Source organism: Peromyscus leucopus, chromosome 13 (genome assembly GCF_004664715.2).
Source record: "Peromyscus leucopus breed LL Stock chromosome 13, UCI_PerLeu_2.1, whole genome shotgun sequence".
Lineage (NCBI taxonomy): Eukaryota > Metazoa > Chordata > Mammalia > Rodentia > Cricetidae > Peromyscus > Peromyscus leucopus.
The window spans coordinates 64,233,640-64,257,631 of record NC_051074.1 but is presented as its reverse complement, the minus strand read 5'-3'; the positions used below and the strand labels follow the sequence as shown (position 1 = coordinate 64,257,631).

Below are 23,992 nucleotides of genomic sequence, written 5' to 3'. Positions count from 1 at the left end.
TGTAAGTCATGTTTAGCAAACATTGGATATTTTTTCAGAAATATAAATTTTTGTTGAAAAGATTTTTTCATACAATATATTCTGATCATACTTTTCCTCTTCTCCAATTCCTCCAAAATCCTTCTTACCTCACTACCCACCCAATTTCATGCTTTTTCTCTCTCTTTTTAAAAAACAAAAACAAAAACATGAGGCATATCCATCAGCAACAAAAACACACACCCAAAAAACCCCAGAAACTAAAATATACAAACAAAAGACCAATAGACAAAAAAAAAAAAATTGCTCAAACAAAGCAACGTGAAACAAAAACACCATTGAATCCATTTTATATTGGTCAAATACTCCTGGGCATGGGGCCTACCCTGAAGTGTGGTTAATATATTCAGTGAGACTCTATTGAAGTATCTTCCTTTACAAATGTTTGTCAGTTGGAGAGATCTTTTTTGTTAAGTCCTTTCCACTTCCCTCCCTCAGTGCTGCGAACCCATCTGGCTTGGACCTGTTCAGTCCTTGTGCACACGGCCACCATCTCCATGAGTTCACATGTGCATCAGTCCTGTTGTGTCTGGAAGACACTGTTTCCTTGGAGCCATCCATCACTTCTAGCTCTACAGTCTTTTACTCAGCAGCATCTTCTGCATAACTCTCTGAGCTCTGAGGAGAGGGGTTGGATGAAGATATCCCATTTGGGACAGAATGTCCTAAAGACTCTCATTTTTCTGCACATTATCCAGCTGCAAGCCTCTATTAGTTCCCATATCCTGCAAGAGGAAGCTTCTCTGCTGATGACTGAGCATGACACTGATCTATGAATATAGCGGAATGTCATTAGGAGTCATTTTATTGCCATTTTCCTCTGTAGAACAATTGTATTTGGTATTCCCCTCAGTCCATGACCTATCTAGTCTCAGGCTTTTGGCCACCCAAGCAGTGTGAGTCACAGGTTCCCTCTCATAGAATGTGCCTTAAATCTAATAAAAAGAGTGGTTGGTAACTCCCAGAACATTTGTTCCACTATTCCATCAATATATGATGCAAGCATGTCATTGTGTAGACTACAGGGTTTGTAGCTGGGTTGATGATTATCTCTCCCTCCTGGCAGCATGCAGAGTACCTTGCAGTACCATGAACACTAGTTAGTACAGGTGAAGCCACCACTTAGGCACCAGCTATACTTTTCCATAATCAATGAGATATGTAAATAGATGACTTTTTACTAAAAATGAAATTATTGCCTAAAGTCTTTGAAGGTGATCTAAAAAGTCATTTTTTTTCTATATCAGCAGATTCCAAACCTCAGGAATCAATCAACCCATATAAAAAACATTTTAAAACCTATACTGAAGATGAACAAACTTTTTATTATCATTAGCACTGAAAATAATACAGTATAACAACTATTTATAGACATATTGCATTAGATATTATCAATAATCTAAAGATTATTTCGAATACACAAAAGGATATTTTTAGTATAAATGCAAATACAATGCTATTATATATATATATATATACATATATATATGTATATATGTATATATATGAGGACTGAACAGCTAAGAACTTTGGCATTATTGGAGAATTACAAAATTAACCCCCGCAGACATGTAGGAGATGCCAGAAATATAAAATGTAAATTCGTAGATGAGTTTAGTGGAATTTCATTAAACACTACAAGGTGTTTTGGAAAATAAAAGCAGTTTCTAAATTTATAAAGAATGATGAAGGACCCAGAAAAGGCAAAACAAAATAAAAATAGAAGAAAAGCCATGTGAGGGCCGGCTTTCAGGGTTTACTTACTATAAAGTTTCAACTAAACTGTGAGGGAGACATAAAAGCAGACATGCCTATAAAAGGGATATGGCAGGGGTGTGGGGGGTAATTTGTGTCTGTAAGGTCGTTTTAGAAAAGGTGTCAAGGTAACTTAATGGGTGGAATAATGGCTTAGGCTGCAACAACTGGACATCCACATGGAGAAAACCCTCCAACACTTCCTTGGCACTGGAGGCAGAAATTATCTCATTAATGACCACTTAGTTGTAAAACCTAGAAACATAAAAATTTCTAAAAGAAAAATATTGAATGTCTTCATGACCTTAAAGATAGGAAAGTGCGTCTTAGACAAAACACATAGAGCAGTACGCATAAAAAATTAAAATATATATTATCCTCACTTCATCACAATTTAAAAAATCATTAGTCACTAGGGAAACGCAAATCAAATCTGCAGTGGATAGGATTTTGTTTTTAGAAATAGACAGCAGTGTGAGTTAGCAATGGTGCTGAGAATTACAACATCCATGCATTGCTGGCAAGTGTGAAATAGCGTTGAAAGTGATGCCCCAAAATAGCACTGAAGACTTCCATATTTAAATTAAAATACACCTCCATCCTGAGAATTAAACTAAGATATAAAAAATCTGTAAACAATAAGTCAATTTAGAAGCTACCCAAATTCCTTCAAATATCAGTGTCTTAACTGACACTGATATAAAAAAGGATCAGGAATCTTCTCTCTCTCTCTCTCTCTCTCTCTCTCTCTCTCTCTCTCTCTCTCTCTCTCTCTCTCTCATATGTGTGTGTTTGTCTATCTGTCTGTCTCTGTCTCTTTTTCTCTCTGTGTGTCTCCCTTTCTAGCTTCTAGCTTTTCATCCAGTTCAATCCCACTGAATCAGTTACCACTGTTTTTTATATCTCATGCATATCTGCACACTTTATTATCAATTTACCAACCCATTTGTGTTTTACCATTTTTTTCTTGAAAAATGGAAATGTGGATATTTCAATCTTTGTAAGAGCAAAATCATGTATGTTGATCCTCTTAAAATTAATACTCTGTTTATAAGACATGCCTTTGTGTAAATACTTTGTCCAAGCCAAGCATTTAATACTGCACTAGATTAAATGAGGCACATACACAAACACAAACATGCACACATACACACTTAGAAATACCTCTTCTGGAATCATTTTAAATGTTTCTTAACATCTCTTTTTAATTAAATGAAAATGTTCAGCATCATTTGCTAGCAGTACAAGATTTCAGACTTGTGGGAATGGTCCAGGATTGTGAGAGTGTGCTCCAACCCCTTTCTTCACAGTCAAGTGACTTAAAAATGCCCACGAAGGAAGAACTGATTAGAATCCTGATTTTCATCTGTTTGAAGAGAAGACAAGAGCAGAAGAGGTTACAGTCTTACATTACTCGACTTTCTTGCTCCAATATATCAAAACTTGACCATCCAAGATCACGAGGAACAGCTGAGAAAGAATCAAAGCAAACACTGTACCTTGCAGCCAGTAGAGCCTGCCAATGTGAGATTAGAGCTCTCCGTCCTAGCAAGAAAACAGCTTTGGGAAGTTCTCCACATTTGTGACTCACAGATATTCCCAAGGGTTGCTGTTTCCATCTTGCAGTCAACAGACTTGGAGGAAGACGTGCAGTTCTGCTCAACTGTTGTTCTTAAGCAACTTGGCTGAAAGAGATGTTTAAACATTTGTTGGAAAGATGATATATTTGAGTGCTTTAATTTTTTAAACAAAACTCTAGATTTTAAACTGATTTAACTCCTGATTCAACATGGACTAAAATAGGGGCTGAAGAACAAATACTATTTTATATAACACCTATTATGAGCTTAGCAATTTTCCCATTTTAAAACTCCTAAACTAGGGGGTACTTATTCCAAGAATAGACCTGCCCCCCACCCCTCCCCATACATATCATTTCAAATTGCCTCCAGATCCTGAGCTTTGTGTCCAACAGTTCTGGCTCAGGAATTGGCCACCCAGTTCAGGATCTCACCTTGGCTTCTGCTCTGACCAGCCATGCCAAGTGACCTCCCATTCCACTAGGATTTGATTGCTGGCTGATGTCCACTTTTGTCTAACCCACGCTCTCTAAGTATCGTATAGCATTCTTGATCTACATTTTCTCCCCTCACTACTAGTCTATCTTACTCCACTATGTGTGCAGACTGCTAGTTTCCACCCTCATGGCCTTCTTTCTATTCTAAGTGAGCTCCCTCGTTCTTTCTTTTCTTTCCAAAGTCCCAATTAATAAATGCTAGACCTTAACAATTGTCATGATCTAAATATGGTCACTTTGGATTTTTTCTGCAAATAAACATAAAGATATAAAAATAACAGAAGTATTATTAAATAATGTTCATTTTGTTCTAATAAATGTCATCCCTTCATTTAAAAGGCAAGTAATAGAAGAAACCCCAATCTCTCTCCCAACCTCTTATGTTACTCATGCCTGCCCTGTTCCCTCTCCCAGTGGTCCGTCTGTCTGACTCTTGGCAATCCCATCACACACACTTTCTCTGGAATGACAGTTTTTTGCCCAGGTTCCACACCCATCCCTCCCTCTGTTCTGCAGATCACACTCTGTACAGATGGAACAAACTGGGTTCAGCCAACAAACTTGTTTAGTTTAACTTACACAGAATTTTAATTTTCCTTTCTCCCCTAACAGTCGCCAATGTGTGAAAATTAGAAGAGTAAGCTTGAAATTAGAAAGTCCCATCTCTGACTAATAATCAGGTTTTTATTTATGCACAGCAAAATCCAGAGCTGCAAAATTTCAGGAAAGTAGAGCTGACTTTTAGCCAGGAGGGCTTACCTGAGACACTTTCCCAATTCATCTCAGTAGAATATAGAGGTTGTAATGCTGGCTATAGAGAAAAGTACAGTATATGATTCTCACAAGCACACAAAAGGATAAAGAGAGGTTCAGTTTCACTGCCGTATTAGAGGGAATTCAACATACTAACTCACTATCTGTGTACTTCATCTTGAAAGGTAATCTCAGATGTGTCTTTAATAAAAACTCACACTTCTCAAATCTCCATTTAGACCTCTTCCCTCAGGCGACCAATGAGACAGCACTCTATTTGCTTCATTCAGTCTCTTCCTGGTCTCCACTTCCAACTTCCTCCACTACTTTTTAATTTAAGATGCAAACATGGGAGAGACCTGCAAAACCATAGACTATGACTGACATTAACATTCAGCATAAAGGGGTTTCAAACACTTCTGAGTAATTTTGATAAATAGAATTTCTACTTCTAATAGTAAAAATGTTTTAAAATATTCCATGTCAGATAATGCTAAAGTGGGGTGGATGTGGATGTGTGATATTCATAATGATCCTTTTATGTAATAATTCATAGAATAATCAACAGAAATATGACAAGATAAATGACAACTAATAGGGAAAATGTTAGACTTATCCACAAGAATTTGCCTCAGTTCTTTCAGGAGAAAGCATGAGGCAACTAGATGTATCCTTGCCTATGCCACTGATACACAGATGATGCTGGGCAGTTCTGGAAGATTGACAAGTCCTCTGTCCCTCATTCAAAAATAGTCACTTGTATATACATTTGCATATGCTCACACAGACATACAAATATACACATACAATTTTAAAGCACAAAAAATAAAATAAACTATAAAAATAATAAACCAGAAAATAGTTAAGCATTAACTAGACAAAGTGAATGATAAGTGTGAGGTGGGACATTCTAACTAGAGAGAAAGAAGGAGACAGACAGAACAGAGAGGGCATGGCCAGCCACCGCCATGAGAAGCAAAATATAAAGATACTGGTAATTCACAAGCCTTGTGGCAAAGTATAGAATTATAGAAATGGGGTTAATTTAAGATGAAAGAGTTGGCTAACAAGAAGCCTGCCACGGCCATAGTTTAAAAATAATATAAGCCTCTGTGTGTTCATTTGGGTCTGAGCGGCTGTGGAACCGAGAGGCTGTGGGACCAGCGGGTGAGAGAGATTTGTCCTGACCGTGGGCCAGGTGGGACACAGGAAAACTTTCAGCTACAGAAGCTTATGTCCTTGTTACATTTGAATGAGACATTTGTGGATGGAGGGGCTATCCAAATGGACATAAAGACCTAAAATTCACAGACGTAGATAGAAGAGGATGCAGCATGTCAAAAAACAAAAAACAAAAAACAAACTAACAAAAAAAAACCAGAAGACAGACTAAAATGTAAAATGGGTCATCTGAGCAAGAAAATCATTTATGAACAAGTTATTAAGACAGGTACAGAACACTGAAGACTGCTGATATTTAGGATCCTCTATAAGACATGTGAGGCATGGAGGGATGAGGATGAGGAGGGTGATGTGTTAGAGAAGTATTTCAGAAGAGACACTCTATAGAAAGAAGGGACTTGTTGACATTATCAAATGCCAGAGAAAATAGAACACAATAAAATCCAACATTGTTTCTTAGGTTTGGTAATAACCTTAGTGAGATCAAGGGATAGTTCATGGGGAAGAGACAGAAACTGCATTGGGTTGCCCAGTTTATTCAACGCAATTGTGGAGGAAAGAGAGAATATTGACCAATCTAATCTAGCCAGAGTACTGTAGTGGCACACATTCCTTGTCAGTAACTAACAGCTCTCTAGTTGGATTTAAGACCCATTCAACAAAAGGAAAATCATGCCTGGTACCAGAAACCTTGAAAACTACACAGGCTACTGAAGTCATGGATCTTGGAGGTGATCCACTTTACTAAACCAACCTAACTATGCTCTAAATATTTTTCCTTACACCCACAGATAAATGCTGCCCTCACTCTTAACAAGGAAAGTTCTCTTTGCAACAGATGGAGATCATTAAAGAAAACCACAGCCAGTGAAAATGCAGAGCTGTGGAGCCCAGTCCCAATACATAACCTACAAACAACTCCCACATTAGAGAAGATGGGGAGGAATGATTATAACAGCAAGAAGATCATGGAATTTGTTGTGAGATTGTGTCTCCTCAGAATGTCAGAAGCACCCCTGAAGTCTCACCAACATGACTGCATACATGTGAGCTGAACAATGACGACAATAATAGACATGCCAAAGTGGATGAGGGAATGCCCAGAAGGCCTCAACTTTACAGAAAGAACTATAGGCAACTACAGAATGCTGAGGGCAAGATAAATAGTCTTTCCAAAAAGAGAAAGAGCTCAGTGATTGGTTCTCCAATAACAAATTATTGGCCTGAAAACATGCATACTAATAACATTATACAATCTTAGCAGGATGTATTTATGTATTTAGGAGTGTGTGTGTGTGTGTGTGTGTGTGTGTGTGTGTGTGTGTGTAAAACAACAATTAATGAAAAAGAGGCCATAGATTCAAAAGAGAGCAAGGAGTGGTATACGGCAAGGGTTTGGAGGAGAAAAGGGAAAGGGGAAATGATGTCATATTTTAATCTAAAAGAAAAATAAAAGCAGTTTTAAAAAAAGAAAAAAAATGAGTGTTAGTCAACTCATGTGAGTAAATCAATACATACTGTGTATAAAAAGACTACTTGACTTCAGTAGAAAGAGAACAAATTGAAAGATGATGATTAATTCAAAGAAACCCTGGATTGGTTGCTTTATTTATGTTGTTTCTTGTTGATTACTAAAATGACTACAAGCAAATTCATGGACAACAGCAACATTGGGTTGAATTTTCCAAGACTCACCAACATAACTCTGAGCAAATGCCTTTATCCTTCAGGTCTTGGTTTGTTTACTGTACAGGAGTACAGGGATCAGTGGCAGGGCATAGGCTGAGTCATGTCAGTAAACATGAAACCTTACTAGAAACCCACTGTGAAGCACTAAGTATTGTCTGAGGGTGAGGAATGGCTCAGTCTCTGAAGTGCTTGGTGAGTTCAGACCAGCAGCACCCACAAAGAAGCTGATGCACATCTGTACCACAGTACTGGAGAGGCAGTAAGCTCCAGGTTCCATGAGTGACTGAGGAAGATACATTTAAGATACCAGCACACAAACATGCACATAACCACTGATGCACACACGTATAATACATACAACACCCACATACACATGCACACACAGAGATGCATACATGCACACTCACACACATACACACACACACACACACACACACACACACACACACACACACCACAAGAATTATGTATTTTTGCAAGGGCAAGTTATTTTCAGTATTTATAGAGAGGTTTGTTTTGGTTCTGTTTGGAGATACAGATGCATTTTACAAGTAAATTGTATAACAAATAGTCATATATGCTAGAGTCCAAATCAGAAGAACATTTAAAAATATTAATCAAAAACATGATGTGATAAGCTTGCTACTTTTTTTACTGTCTTTAACATTAAAAATATAATACAATGAAACAAATCAGATAACAGAAAGAAAAACGGCATGATTTTCAACATAGAGATTTTAATGGAGAGGCTTGGTTTCATGGGTGTTAGAGGGACTGAGCACAGAATTAACTCAGAAATCAGTCACAAATCTGAGACCCAGGGAACAAAGGGAAAGGATAAAGACAAATGAAACCTAGGGGAGAGCAGGAGGTGCCCCGGATCTGGTACTGTAAGGAAAGGATTTGGGCTGGCTGTAGCTGGTGTCCCTGAAAGAACATTATGAGAGTGCCTCTAGAAGCGCCAGCAGGGGCAGGAGGCCGGGACTACTCCACAACCATGGCCACAATGGAAGCTTGGTATCTGGATCCAGGAAGAACAGTACAAACTGGAAAACGTCTTGGCTCCTCTCCCACTCTCACTCCACGGTATCAAGTCCTACTCCGTGCCTTCAGGAAGCTGCGGTGTGTGTCCGAGGTACATGGCTTCTAAGGTTATTGTCCTGGAATCCCAGAGGAGAGCAGAAGAAAGAACATGTGAGGCTAAGACAATACAGATAAACAGCTCAACCCGTTGAGTGGAACTGTGGTCACCAAGACTAACGTTAAAGCACAGCTCTTTCAGAATGGGTCATCAGGGGTTTATACACGAGCAAATGAGCAGGTGTGAGAGAAAAGAGGGAACGCTGTTCCATTATGAATATATGACATGCACCAAGAGAGAAGGAGGGAAAGATCTCTGTTAAAAATGGAGGTTACACATCATGCTGCACATCTACAACCCCAACACTCATGAGGCTGAGCCTATAGGCTCTTGAGTTCAAGGCCAGCCTGGATGAGAGAGTAAAACCTAGTCTCAAAATAAACAAAGAGGATGCAAGTCAGTGGTAGAATGTTTGCCTAGCCTACAAAAGGTTCCAAATTTGATCCCCAGCACACAGGGGGTAAAAGTGAAAATAGCAATATTAAAAATTCTGTGTGATGAGACAAGGTGGAAGCATGAATCTAAAATCAGTCCCGTGAGCCATTATTAAATGCCCCATAAAACCATGTTGCCTGAAATATAAGCTTGCCTGGCTCAGACTCATCAACAAAACTAGTGAGGAAGTACCCCAAAGTTAAGATGGATCAACAGTGACATCTGCTGCCAGGGATTTGTTTTGAAAGTGGGCTGTCTCAACATTTGCAAGTAGAGTCCTGCCAAACCACTGGGCTTGGGCTGTGATGAGTCAGCACTCCCACAACTCCTGTTTGTCATTTATGCTATTAGAAGATTTTCCAAAGAGAACACAGAACATGGGAAAATAAGAGAATGTTTGAAAATGTAACTAAAACAAACAAAAACAGTGGAGGCTGAGACATAAGCGATGAGAAAAAGACTCCACTTTATCTTTTCTCATCCTGCTTCCCTTTGGCTAAGTAAGTTCAAATTAATTCTGTAATTGTTAGCAAGCATGAACATGCTCCCAGTGAACAGTATTAATGTAACCATTGCCTGCTTCAACAGATTCCAGCATAATAGCCAGGCCACAGAGGGAAAAAAATGTCCAAGGATCAAAGAAGATTATGCATAAAATTTCAGAGTAACCCTTGCTTAGGAAAACCACTTCCTAATTATCTAACTATTTACCTGGATTATACCTCCTTCAACATCTGCTAGCCCTCAGGCATTTTCTTTTACTTTCATGAAAACTGGTTGAACATAAGGTTTGAATCAAACATCATGTTTAAAATGATCATAATAACTGCCAGTATAAAATACTCAATGTGACTCAATTCTATAAACCACAAAATATGAAAGAAAAAAGAGTTAATTTATTTGTTTATAAAAATAGCAAATGATAATGAATTCAATTATTTTGAAAGAAGTTGAGCATGACCAATATTTCAGTTGAAGAACTCCTGAGTTTGGACTTCCATTCCAGGATTGCCACCACACAATGTGGCATCTTGAGCAAATTACACTTCTCTGGGCCTCATTTTTCTGTGCAATAAAATGAGAATATTGTACTGTATGTGGGATGTCAGATGGACTGGCTGCAACTCTTTTCTTTCTTGAATTTAGCAATGTCTGCTTATGAGTTAGTCACATAGCAGCATGAAGACTCCATGGAAAGACTTACTAGCAGGGTATGTTGTGGACAAAGGAAACACAGAGACCCCATGAGCACCTCACAGATGTTCTGGTCTACTCTGGACAATGGAAGTGTGGAGTGTCCATGTGCACCTCACAGATGTTCTGGCCTCAGACAAGATCTTGCTCTTCTTTTGGAACTGTAGATTACATTATCAGCTGCACATTTAGTGCATATTATGATTCCCTTCTACAAGGTGCTCAACAGATATTATTTCTTGTACTCAGTGTTTTAAAGACAAGGAAAACAAGCCTCAAAAAACATAAAGAATTTCCCAGAGTCAGAAAACACAGACTCAACAAGTAACATAATAGCCCACCATTCTCTGTTATAAGTGATGTTAACTTTTCATATTTTGGATCCATACCCCTAGCCCCCTCCCAAAATATAAAAGTCATATATTATAGCATCCCTGTGCCTTGTATGTCAGTATTTAATATACACATATGCTTACACAAAGAAAGCATAGCTCTTTTGACATGAAATTCAGCTAGTCTACACAAACACAAAGGGGCAGTGCAGAAGACCTGCTGCAAAAAAATATTTGAGAAAGTGCTTTTTTCCCCTTTACATCCAGACCGTAATTTCCTCTCCTTTATCTTTTCTTATTTCCTCCCCTTACCTCGTCTCCAGCAACCCCCATCTGCTTCTCCTCTCTTTCTGTTCAACAAGAGGGTAGGCCTCCCATAGGTATCCACAAAGCATGGTATATAAAATTGTTCTCAACAGATGAAAAGGATTGCACTTTCAAAGATTAAAAGTGATAAATGATAGGGAAAAAATGACACAACAAAGTCATGTTAAAGTTAAAAGAAAATAGAATTTTTGTTAATTTAAATACAGAATAGCACTAAATCCAAAGTTGGAAAGATCCATGTTCACAGAACACTGTGATACATCAATTGGATGTCTGGCTGAGGTAACTGCTATAATACTCAGGGTTGTACTCGATGTAAGTGAAGATTAATTAATACCAGCTGATGGTACTAGTTTATAAATAATATGAACAATGAATTCATAGTAAAAAGAATATTTCTGAGGTTTCTTTAATATGAGGTATTGCCTTGGCTTTAGTCATGCTTTAGGTCATAGTATCCATGTTGGGCCAAAAGCAAACACTCTAACTTTCCATTAGAGCACACTAACTCTTCCCATCAGATAGCAAAATCATCGGCAGCCTCCAGAAGTGGTCAATACTTGCAGGTTTGCACATTGATGTTTTCAGTGATAGACAATTACCTTTGGAAAATTACCTGGCAAGATAGTTTCATTTAAAAAAAAATACAAGAATGGAACCATAGAATAAAAATGACTACTAGCAGTCAAAGAGTATCTTTCATACCAAAATCCTATCAAAAAGTATACTTCATATAAAAAATGCTGTGTGGTCTTATGATTACCTAGTTGATTCATCTGCATTATAAGCCTCTGTTCTTCATTTATGAATAAATTCTTCAATTACTCATCACAAGGAATGCACTGACAAATCAGTCTAACTTTAAGAAGCTGGTAACTGGAGCTAGAAATATCGCTCATCAATTAAGAGCACTTGCTGTTCTAGCAGAAGACCTGGGTTCCATTCCCAGCACCAACACAACCTCTTACAGCTATCTGTAACTTTGGCTTTGTGGGCTCCTGTGCCCTCTTCTGGCCTCTGTAGGCATTAGGCACATATGCGATATACAAACACACATGCAGACAACCATGCATACACATAAAACAATAATAATTTTTAAATGAATAGTTAGTTGGATATAGGCATAAGATAAATTAAAATACAAAATCACAAACTACATGCACACTGTGAGCAAGAGAAGTCATTTCTTTTCTCTCATAGGAAAGATGCCAAGAGACCAAAGGTCAGAAAGACACAGAAACACAAGAAGGAATTGAAGATCAGTGCATTTCTCTAGACACTAATAATTTATATGATATTAAAATAGTAAAAAGTGGTAAACTTGAAATTATAGACCCACTCATCTATAAGATACCTCTAGAAAGTGGACATTCAGCAATAACTGAGAAAGGGTGCTTATATAACTTGTGTAAAGCAAAGTCCTACATTATATTTCATACCTACTGTTCTGCAGCAGTATTATTCCAAAGTGTGAAGGCCCACTGTGACGTCATGCACTGAGTCTGAACAAGAAAGCTCTACAGAATGCTGTTCAACATATATTCCATGACTAATTCTGTTTGTAGAGTGAGCTGAGCTGTGGCTATGGTCATACTCAACCAGCCAAGAGAATGTTTCCAGAGTGCAATTGTTCCAGCATCAAGGCACTTTACAACATGTCCCCATTGCCTTTTGATACTCTGTGGCCAGGAGACTGCTGAGAAAATATTATTCACCAGAATTAGACTGGACTAGTCATCTGCCTGGTTGTTACATTGCACGTCAGCTCAAGCCATGTCTGCAACTGAACTTACCAGATGTTTCTAATTTCTCTACCTTATGAACTACAAGTTGAACTTCTTTCCTGGCTTTGAAATATTTTAAACAAATAACTTTCAGTGATGTCTCAGGAAAGTTACATAATAAAGTCCCAGGTAGTATCATAATAAGAGTCCAGGTTCTCCTGAGCTGCCGTAGGCCTGTTCCACTCACTACTTCTCACATTCTTTTGATAAGCCTTTAACTCTAAGATTCTCATTCCAATCTAGAAAGTCCCATCAAGCTAACAGATTTTAAAAACCACTAAAATTCTGAAGCTACTATACATCCTCTGCTGATGTATTCAGTAAAATACATGTTACATGAAATTAAGCTCTTAACATGCATAAAAGTCACCAATTTATACACCTTTCAAATAAGCACTATGTTCTAGAAAATTATCCAAAGATTGTGCACATGCTTAAAAAGAAACATACAAGAATAATAACAAACAATACTTTATTAATAGAGAACAGCAGTAAATTTTATATTGTGTCCAACAGCAATATGACAGAGGCTGGGCGGTGGTGGTGCACGCCTTTAATCCCAGCACTCAGGAGGCAGAGGCAGGCAGATCTCTGTGAGTTCGAGGCCAACCTGGGCTACAGAGTGAGTTCCAGGAAAGGCACAAAGCTACACAGAGAAACCCCATCTTGAAAAACCAAAAAAAAAAAAAAAAGAAAAGAAATATGACAGAGATTGTAAGACAATTATACACATAATAATAATTAAATGAAAAAGTAACAAATAGGTCAACATGAATATATATATATATGTGTGTGTGTGTGTGTGTGTGTGTGTGTGTGTGTGTGTAAATATATACAAATGCCTACATATACTATATAATTTTGTAGCTGTGGATTTCATTTGGTTGTCATGTATAAGAATTCTTTATTTAAATATAAATAACTTTGGAGGGATAGAGTAAAATGAAAGTAAACTGAAAATATGAGGGTTGGAGAACTCTACACACATGAATTCACAGGAGGTGGGGTATGTGTGTGTGTGTGTGTGTGTGTAAATATATACAAATGCCTACATATACTATATAATTTTGTAGCTGTGGATTTCATTTGGTTGTCATGTATGAGAATTCTTTATTTAAATATAAATAACTTTGGAGGGATAGAGTAAAATGAAAGTAAACTGAAAATATGAGGGTTGGAGAACTCTACACACATGAATTCACAGGAGGTGGGGTATAAAGAAGGAGCAGAGAGAGCAAACAGCCCTGGGAAATCCCTGCTTCCCAAAGGCCACATGAACCTGGCTCTTACTCTCTTCAGAACACCTTTCCACAGCACTGCGGGCACCTGTCTCCATTCAGATCCTTTGCAGCTTCTCAGGAGCAGCATTTGACCCTTGACTACAGTTTCCCCTCTTCCATGAATTATCTTACCCTGGTTCTCAGTATGGTCTCTATCAGCCCCCTCTCAGTTCTCCAGCAGCCTGGCACCTCTTTTTTTTTCCTGGAATTATGTCTTCAATGTTTTGGCCACAGGCATTCCCTATAGAGTGAGAATGGGTTCTCAATGTCTTGCCATACTCCTTTGGAGACATATCACTTTTTATTTATAGATGATCTCCTGTCCTATACCTCTGGTACTTATATGTATCCTCACTTTCCCTTCTCCAATTTTTATCCACTCTCTGATTGGCTACAGAGCACTTCTTTCAATTACTGAATAAAATATCAACTCAATCTTAATCCTCCCGAGTCTCTCCTTCTTTCATGGTGTGTGTGTGTGTGTGTGTGTGTGTGTGTGTGTGTGTGTGTGTGTGTAAAATGCACTATTTATATGCATATGTGTGTATGTGTATATTAACTTTAAAACTGAATTCCAAGTTCCTCATAGTTAAAAACTAAATTAACTTAACTACATACCTCTGTCTACATACCCTTTAACCAAGATTAGTGCTCTACACTAGATTAATACTAAATTCTCAGTGAATGCATTTTTGTGAATAAATTATTTTCCCCCATAACTGCTATAGCTAACACGCATTTTAGTAAGCACAAAAATATTTAAGAAATTGGCTTATGAGCTATTTACTTACTGATTTTTGATCCCAGCTTTTCTACAATGGATTTGAAATGGTCTATATACTGGTTACTGGTTTACATGTCCTCCTTCCTCATTGGGCTGAGCTTTGGTTGCTAAGATGCTATTTTACATTACAAGGGACTAACTTCAACAACATCAACTAGTACCTCATATTCATCTTTTTTCATCTTTATTAAAAGAAAAGAAAATGAAGTGCACACATTTGTAAACAGTACCTTACTATTTAGTGAACTGATTTATTTCTATTAAAAAGGAATGCATATTTGCACAAGATAGAATTTATCTTTCAGTATTGCATCAGAGTGATGAAAGGCTACAAAATCCCATATGTGGTAAATAAATGTTTTATTACACAACTGAATTATTACTAAGAGTCTCGGAAGAAGACTAACATCTGCAGCTGAAACTTTTCTGAAGATCCCCCAAATCTTTGGAGCTATATTGAGGTTCATTGGAGATAGGAAGCTAATGTGGCCTTCAAGCCAGCTCTCATATAACTTCTGGGAAATCTGTCTTGCTATTGCAGGTGTTTGGGTGGCAGCTTTGGTACCAGTCTTGGAACACAGAAATCCTCCCACAAAGTTACTGCTCACCATCTGTTAAAGCCCCATGGGGTTACTGGTTAGTAGCCTTGTACCAAGCCCCGCCCTCTCCAAAGCATTGCCAGGAAACAGAGTGGAACACTTGGATATCTACACACCAGGAACCTTTCTGCCTCTCTCCTCACTCCACAGTCCATTACTTTTTATCCTGAAAGCAACAATCCTTTCAAATATCCAGCCAAGACACTTTCCTGTGCTTTCACATCCACTTTATTTTACAGATTGCACAAATCCCCCCACATTTATGAGGTTCAAATTTCTAGAACAAAAGCCAAGTGTTGTTCTTTTACATCTATCCCTTGAGAGATGATGAACTCCAAACCAAATGTTTAAATAGAAAGATGGAAGAAAAATACAGCACATTCCTCATAAACTAGGTTCCTTTCTCAACAAATGGTCCAGATCTCTTCCTGGCTCATCCATCACTGGTCTCATGTCTTCCCTTTTATTCCCTATTTTATTTTCATTGTAATTACAATTCATATCACCCTGTCCTTGGGCCTTATCAGCTTATTCCTGAATTATTACAACAGCTTCTTTGGACTTCTACTTCATTCTGTCACTCCTTTCTTCTAGGAAAACGTTTGCCATGTCTCTGTAAAATCTTCCACTGGCTGTCACAAAATAAAACATCATCTGCTGACTTGAAAATCGTACATGCAAGCTGCCTTAGTCTAACTTAATTGACCTAGTTCCCAACATTCAGCCTCCATTCCAAAGAAGTTTAGCCATCAATTTGTCCCCTCATACATTCCTTACATATGTAGCATTACTTTAACTCCCATTGCTACAACATCTCATCTTATGTAACGTGTAGCCGATGTTTAGAATCAATACACCTCTCTACTCCTGTGCAGTGTAGCTAAACCGTAGGGACCAAATTGTCCACTTTAGTACATAGTTCTGATTTTCATTATTCACCTATTTCTCTCATTTTACTCTTTGTATGTTCCATTCATTGCAAACATCTTGAAGATAGGCTGCATATCTTCTTCATTGTACTCACCACAGATATAGATATGTTATAGGCAATTCATGTAAATTACCAACCATTAGCGCCTTCTCAACCCAACTTATTTCTCCCACCCTCTACATTTACATATATTTCTTTCTACATGACATCACTCCCTATACCAAGAATCAGCAAAAGTACTTTATTGTTACAACAGAAATTCAGCATATAAAAATTAAGTATATAGAACTGATATGTTTCAAAATAAAGATGCAAAGCCCACAATAGAGACAACAGTCATAAAGTCTAAAATCTAGAATATAAAATAGATACATTAATCAAATAAAAGATAATAAAGATATTAGCTTTTATATTTAAGAAGATACATTTTAAATTATTTCTTTTATATTTCAGAGTATAATATAATTATATTATTCTTCCTCCCTTTCCTTCCTTCAAACTTTTCCATATACCACTTAACATTCTTTCAAATTCATGACCTGTTTTTTCATTAATTGTTGTTACATTTATATATGTATATACATTTGAGTGTCTCTTGGTTGTATAATAAACAGTCCAAGGAAATGATAGAATACAATGTTCATGTAGGTCTCTGCTACCATAGTCCTACATTAGCTCCAAGCAGGAGTAAAGGACACTCAGGTGAGTTTGACAACTACAATTGTGCTGTTTCTAATCTATTGCCTTGGGAAGGAACTGCTCCAAATCAACAGTGGCATGAAGAACAGAGGTGCTTTTAAGCATACTTTCAGGGCCCACAGGAAATAGGAAGCTGGAACCTTATTTAAATAATTTAGTAAAACCTATTTATTTTCTCTTTTAAAAAAAAAATGAAAGAAATAAAGAGAAAGTCAGTCCATAAACCGTCCTGCAAAATGAGCATACTAAACTTTTGTCCCTAGGTAAGTAGCTATTTAGAGTAGAGGCTGAGTTATAAATTAATAATAATAATAATAATAATAATCAAATACTTACACAATACATCCAAATGTATTGCCTAGGAAATATCTAATTTACTGAGTCAGTTGACCAAGTGATTAATTCCTAGTTGATCAACCCATCAAAAATGTTTAAGCAAGACTCAAGACTTAAAAACACAATTTCTAAGTGGTCTTGAGTCCATTTTAAGAACCATGATGAAACACTAATAAAATTTAAATTAGAATATGGTCTCATAGATCAAAAAAATTCCCTAGAAAAATGTAATGCCAAAATAATTTATTTTACTGGCTATGAATATAAGCTTTGCATAATGAAGTGAAAGGATGCATGATAGCATAACACAATCATCAGATTTAAGAGCAGAATTGACTATTTTAAGATATTTATTCTTATACAAGCTAAGATGCATAAACTATAGGAAAATGAGGTGGTGACTATTTTAAGAGACTTTACAGAAATTACTTATTTTGTACAATTTTATGAATCTATCAACTGCTATCATCATTAAAAATCCTCAAAGGAAAAATTTCTACCTACATCACCTTTGGGTAAAATGATATGATGGTTTAAATGGCCTCCAGGGCATAGAAGAGCATAGTATTACAAATGCTTTCATCTTGTCTCTTAAGCAAATATACTGCCTTCTCTTCACCCCTTATTCCTCTCCTAGCTTTCCGACCAGCATTCTGTTTACCAATGACAATGATGGGAAATCATGGGTCACTTGTTTTCATCTCAGATTCTGTGAGTATCAGCTGAGTGCACAGCTACATAATGAACTGCTTGTCTGGATAAAAAATTCTCTAGCTGCACCCTCACTGCCAGAAATTTTAAAAAGATTTTAATTTATAACTTTGCTGGCAAACATAATGCTAACTTTGTATATCTATAGTTAACTATCAAATGTAAACAACAATTTATTTAATATAACCACTTCCTTAATCTTCTAAGTAAACTTAATGTTTGATTACTGAGGAAATGCTCAAGGGAAAGCACTAAATATCAATTGAAAAACACCTAAACTCACATCCAAGTCAACAATTAAACATTATAATCTTGGTTGAGACTGCATATGGAAGTATTACTCTTAAATCATAAAAAATAAAATAAAATCTCAACAATATGGCTGCCAAAATATGACCTGAAAAATGGCAACACTAATTGACATGCCAATGTGGATGGAGAAATCTCATGGGGCCCCACTCCCTAGACACCTAGACAAAGAACTAAAGGTTTAATGATTGCTAAGAAAGGTAGAATCAGTCTTCTCCAGGGACCAGCCCCAGTAGGTGATCCAATCCCAAGTGGTCAGCCATAAACACAAATACACGTGAGCAACATTAAATTAATTCAGAGGCCAAGAATTTGAGGAGTGTGGAAGGAGGACATGAAAAGATTTGGAGAAAGGAGAGAAAAGGGGGAAATGATGTAATTACGGCACTCATATATAAAACTTTCAAAACTAAACAAAATATATTTTAAATTAAAAATGTAAATTTGTAGTAAGTGGGTAAATAAGGCAACTGGGCATTGGTGGTACATACCTGCATTCCCAGCACTTGAGAGATTAAGACAAGGAATTCAAGGCCAGCCTAGACTATATAATGAGTACCAGACTAGCCAAGACTATATAGTAAAAACTGGCTCAAAGGTTAATTAATTACAAAGCTAAAAACCACAGACTATTGATGTATAGAGACTGAGGTGAAAGGATGTGATGAAGGAAAATTGGTTTTGACCAGTTTGTGCTGAATACTCTGTGGAAATAACACACTGAGCCCCATTAATGAAGGCAACTAAGACATATCAATCAAAACAAAATATGAAAAATACAATTTACATATACATATACATATATATTCTTTCAAAGTGTTGGTCTTCCTCAAAAATCTTCTCTTTAAAATGACAGAAGAAAATTGTTTTAGCTCCTTTAATGCTGATTTCTAAATAGATCCTGAAGACTGTATGGAAACATCAATGGAGACATACATGTTGGAAATGCTGCCCTCCACACACTTGCCTTCTGCCTCTTCTCCTTGCACTAGAACACTATCTAAAGCCAAATATTAGCATAGCCTGACTGAAGAATCCTACCTCTCCTAGTGATATGCAGTGAAATAAGCTGCTAGACACTGGTATAGAATACCTGGAAGGGAGTGGCTCATGAAGTTTCTGACACAAAAGGAACCAGAACTTAAAGCTGAGTTCAGAAGAGGTTGTATACACAAAGGTGGGGAACTCAGTGTGACTCAGGATTTAACAACCTGGCACACATCTCAAGACAAAATTCTGAAATCTTTCCAAGATGCCTACTGGACACTTGTAATAAAAGACAAACAAAAAAACAAAACAAAAAAGAAATATATGACTTCTGTCTCCTAATAAATTAGAGATGACCAAACAAAACAGAGTATTGAGGAAATGAAGTAAACATTCCAGAACAATGAATATTCCCCAATGAATCTATTGTGTGGGACTTAAGAAGCCACCAGTTGACTTTTCTTGGGAGAGGTTGAAGAACATTTCCTTAACTGTGGTGCTAAGGAAGGCGGGTGCAAAGATAGAATTACTGAGAAGCTTCTTAGGCTGCCCTGAAGACCAAGGCTGATGGCAGGGAAGATTCTGGAACTTGTCATTGGGGATGAAAAAACTCAAGAGGAAATGAAAGTAGATGGCAGGACTTGGTTGTCATGTGGAACATGTGTATAAGAACTGTAAATGGCAGTCAGGTTGAAAGGTCAGTGAGGACACAATGGCCACGAGGTATTATAAAAATGGCTCATAGACCATGCTTTATAAAAGCAAGTAAGGCAATAAGGACTTGTTGGTAGTCAATAAGGGAATGAAGGCAGTCAAGAAGGGAAACTACAGATGAATAGGGGGAACACTACATAACTGTAGAGAAAGGAATATGTATAACATGACAGTGACTCATTATGGAATCCATTGGTACTACAATGTCCAACAGCAGGAGTGTATGTGGAATTAGAGTAGTTGGTATTTTAAAGACAAGGTTCTCAGAGACTTAGACTTCTGGGGAAGTCACTAGAAGCAGGTGTTGTAACCAAAGAGAAAAAAATAAATAGTAGAAGAATAAATGATAAATATTGGTCATAAGCTCAAGACTATCAACTATATAGTACAGCTTACTGAGCATTTCCAGTAAATTTTCCTCCAGAAAAACCATGAGTCTCCCTAGTAGAGCTTAATATCACATTGGTGGGTATGGATTTTCTTTACTGAATGCCTTATTCAAATGCTAATATTTTCTGGGAACCCCTTACATTCACAGCCAGACATAATATTTTTCCAGCCATCTGGTCAAGCCTATTGCCTGGTAGAGGTGACACATGAAACCAACCATGACAAGTGCATCCACCATCTGGATTCTCTATTATTTTGTTTCTTTTGTAATAAAAACTAATTCAGAAAGCTACCTTCTGGATACTGAAGATGTCTCAAACATATATTCAAAGAAGTAAAAGTACATAGGAGTTTATACTCCATGATAGTATCCTATAGCATGTAATTACCAGTGTGGGCATATTGAAACCCAGCTCCCTTCTCAAAATGGGATGATTTGTCAGCATGGTTATACTCCAACTCTTCCCATGAGACTATGGTGAGGCTGAAAATTTGCCTGTAACCTGACCTTTTGATAAGCTCAGACTCTTTCAGTTCAGTTTTCCATACATCAGTAGATGTCTTTGTGTAGCTATATTGTTAAATTTTTAACAAATGAATTCTGTTATTTTTAGATTTTCTTCAGGGAAACCAAATTTTTTAAGACAGAGTCTTGGAGTGTTTGTCATACAAACAGCATGTTGAAAACACTTTTGGGAAGTGTCAATGAAAGTCAAAAATAATAAGGAAACTTGCTGTGGGATGGTCTGTACGTCAAATTACTCTGATTGGTCAATAAATAAAACACTGATTGGCAAGTGGCTAGGCAGGAAGTATAGGCAGGACTAACAGAGAGGAGAAAAGAAAGAACAGGAAGGCGGAGGGAGTCACTGCCAGCCGCAACCATGACAAGAAGTATGTGAAGATGCCGGTAAGCCATGAGCCACATGGCAAGGTATAGATTTATGGAAATGGATTAATTTTAGCTATAAGAACAGTTAGCATGAAGCCTGCCACAGCCATACAGTTTGTAAGCAACTGTGTTTACTTGATTGGGTCTGAGCTGCTGTGGGACTGGCGGGTGACAGAGATTTGTCCTGACTGTGGGCCAGGCAAGAAAACTCTAGCTACAGAAACTGATAAAATAATATGAAAAATAAATGTGATTAAAAACATCTATAGGATGCATAAAGTATGTAGTGCCCACACTACAACCCGTTCACCATGTCCAAGCAAGGGGCTAAGGATTAAATAAAGACAAAACAGTGAGTCATTTATCTCGAGAGAATGATGTTTATTGTAGGAGGGAAGAGGCCTTAAATACAGACTCACCACACAGTGGAAAAACCCATGAGGACAAAAGTTCACTATCTCACACCCCAGCCTGTTTACTCGGCAAAGATGGGTACACAGAACAAGGAAGTTGCAGCTAGCAAGGGTCAGGACATCCTGTTCTAAAGCAAGCAGGTCCAGCAGTTAACCACAGGTGTGGGCAAGGGCCCAACAGATCCCCCCCTTTTTACTAAAAATGAGCTCCTGTCTTAGGTTGCATGGGATGTCAGCATGTCACCTTACCTGTCATAGGGAACCACATAGGCCCCACAGGTTCCCTGTCTTAGATTGGAGCACACCCCCCAGGCATTACCAGTCCTTGAATATTCATTTATCATATAAGCTCAACCATATGGGAGCTGTAGGGTCATCTGCTGCCATAGATCTTAAAATGGCACTTGGCTTGTGTTTTGTGCATCCAACACAGAACCATCAATAGACGTCCCAATCCACCCAAAGTCAATAGTCTAAGGACAATGGAGCTGCTCCACTCCTTAACAAACCTCCCTGCAAGTTGTAACCCCTATAAAAGGGTATCTCTGGAGATAACTGGTACCTGAGTTTCATTAATTTTGATCATTTCCATGGCCAATTGGAGTTAGTATTGAATTCAGCTTTTAACATAAATATAATAGTAAACAGGAGTATATGAGGCCATATGCAGGTCTCACAACATATCATCTTGCTCTTGCAGAAGAGCTATTTGTTGATTTAAATTTAATATGCCCATTCTAATAGGAGAATTTAACTAATTTTGAGTATTAAGGGTGGTAGCTACTTCTGCTGCAAGGGTGTCCACTGTACTAGCTGTAGCAACAGATTGTGAAATAGCAATTCCAGAAATGGTGGCAGTGGTGGCTGCCACTGCTATGGCGGCAACAACAGCTGCAGTAATCCTGAAGTTTCTTTTATGCCGTGTGAGCACCATCTGTGTCATGTGTCACTGGCATGGGTACAACTCTTAGAACATGGACCACCAGTGGCCATCGTTCTTGTTCCCAGCATGACTTAAGTTTACAACTCTGTAAAGAACAAATTAAGATACCTCCCAAGGGAGTTTCATCAAATACAACCAAGAAAAAGAGGGACAACACACAAGGGGAAGATTTCACTGATTCATTATGGCTATTTTTTATAAGCTGCTTGATGCTTTTAAAATCTAGGGGGTTATGTTCCCATTGCCTTTGACCTTATAGATTCAGGTCATCCTTATGCAGGCATCTTTGTAAATCAGTTTTAATCTGTTCCCAATCTGATATATTGAGTCCTCCAGAGGCCAGAAACCAAGGGCTCACTCTCCGGAGGGTCTGAGGAAAATCTTTGGCTGTCTTACTGTTAATTGCAGTGCCCAATTAACTGCTTTTCCAGGAGCGGCTGCAGAGTAGCTGCACCCATGCCAATTCATCCACTCTTACCTTCTTTTAAAATGCTAGCCAGCCTTCTGTCAGGTGGTCCATCAGCAGATCCCTTCTTTCTCAGATCTCGGTGGGGCCTCCACTTGTAGCACCCATGCTACAACCCATTCACCATGTCTGAGCAAGAGGCTGAGGATTAAATAAAGACAAGACAGCAGGTCATTCATCTTGAGAGAATGCCATTTATTGTAGGAGGGGAGAGGCCTTAAATACAGAGTCACAGCACAGTTCACTATCTCATGCCCCAGCCTGTTTAATCAACAGAGATGGGTACACAGAACAAGGAAGTTGTGGTTAGCTGTTTACAAAAGAGGAAGCTAGTAAGGGTCAGGATATCCTGTTCTAAAGCAAGCAGGTCAGCAGTTACCCACAGGTGGGGGCCAGGACCCAACAAAAGTATACCTATAATAACTGAGAATAAATTTAGACCTTATGGGGAGGTTTGGAAGGAAAGCAAGAGATAAAAGAGCAACAAGTCTTCTGTTATTAAGGGTATTAGAGATTTATATTCCAGTTAATCACTAGAAATGAGTCTACATGGATAGGAATTCTAAATTAAGGACCAATATTATAAAGAGTAGAATGTATTACTTTTTAATGTAAAAAGAAAACTCTGTATCTAACAGTGAGTATGAGGCTAGGGCAAAAATGAAGTGACATATATATGGAAATATGAAATAAAAGAATTAGTTCCTAAAATAACAACAGTAATTTCAATAGATGTAAATAATGCCAACTTAGCCATAACAGAAAAGGACTGTCAGAGTTAATCACAGAACAATAACCTACTATATATATCACCAATTGTAAAATTTCTT

The 23,992-nt window shown here is 37.7% G+C and overlaps 1 long non-coding RNA gene across 4 annotated transcripts in view; it reads right to left on the bottom strand.

The window, feature by feature from the left end:
• Window positions 1–8,212: 8,212 nt before the first annotated feature.
• The window catches only part of LOC119088928, a 55,961-nt gene continuing 40,181 nt past the window's right edge, over window positions 8,213–23,992 (bottom strand). For 3 of the 4 annotated variants that reach the window (XR_005092692.1, XR_005092691.1, XR_005092693.1), the window contains 2 exons: window positions 23,175–23,303; window positions 8,213–8,655 (listed from right to left, as the gene is read on the bottom strand). This is a non-coding gene — a long non-coding RNA (uncharacterized LOC119088928). Of the gene's footprint in view, window positions 8,656–23,174; window positions 23,369–23,992 lie in introns of those variants that run through there. The other variant, XR_005092690.1, reaches the window with a different exon arrangement.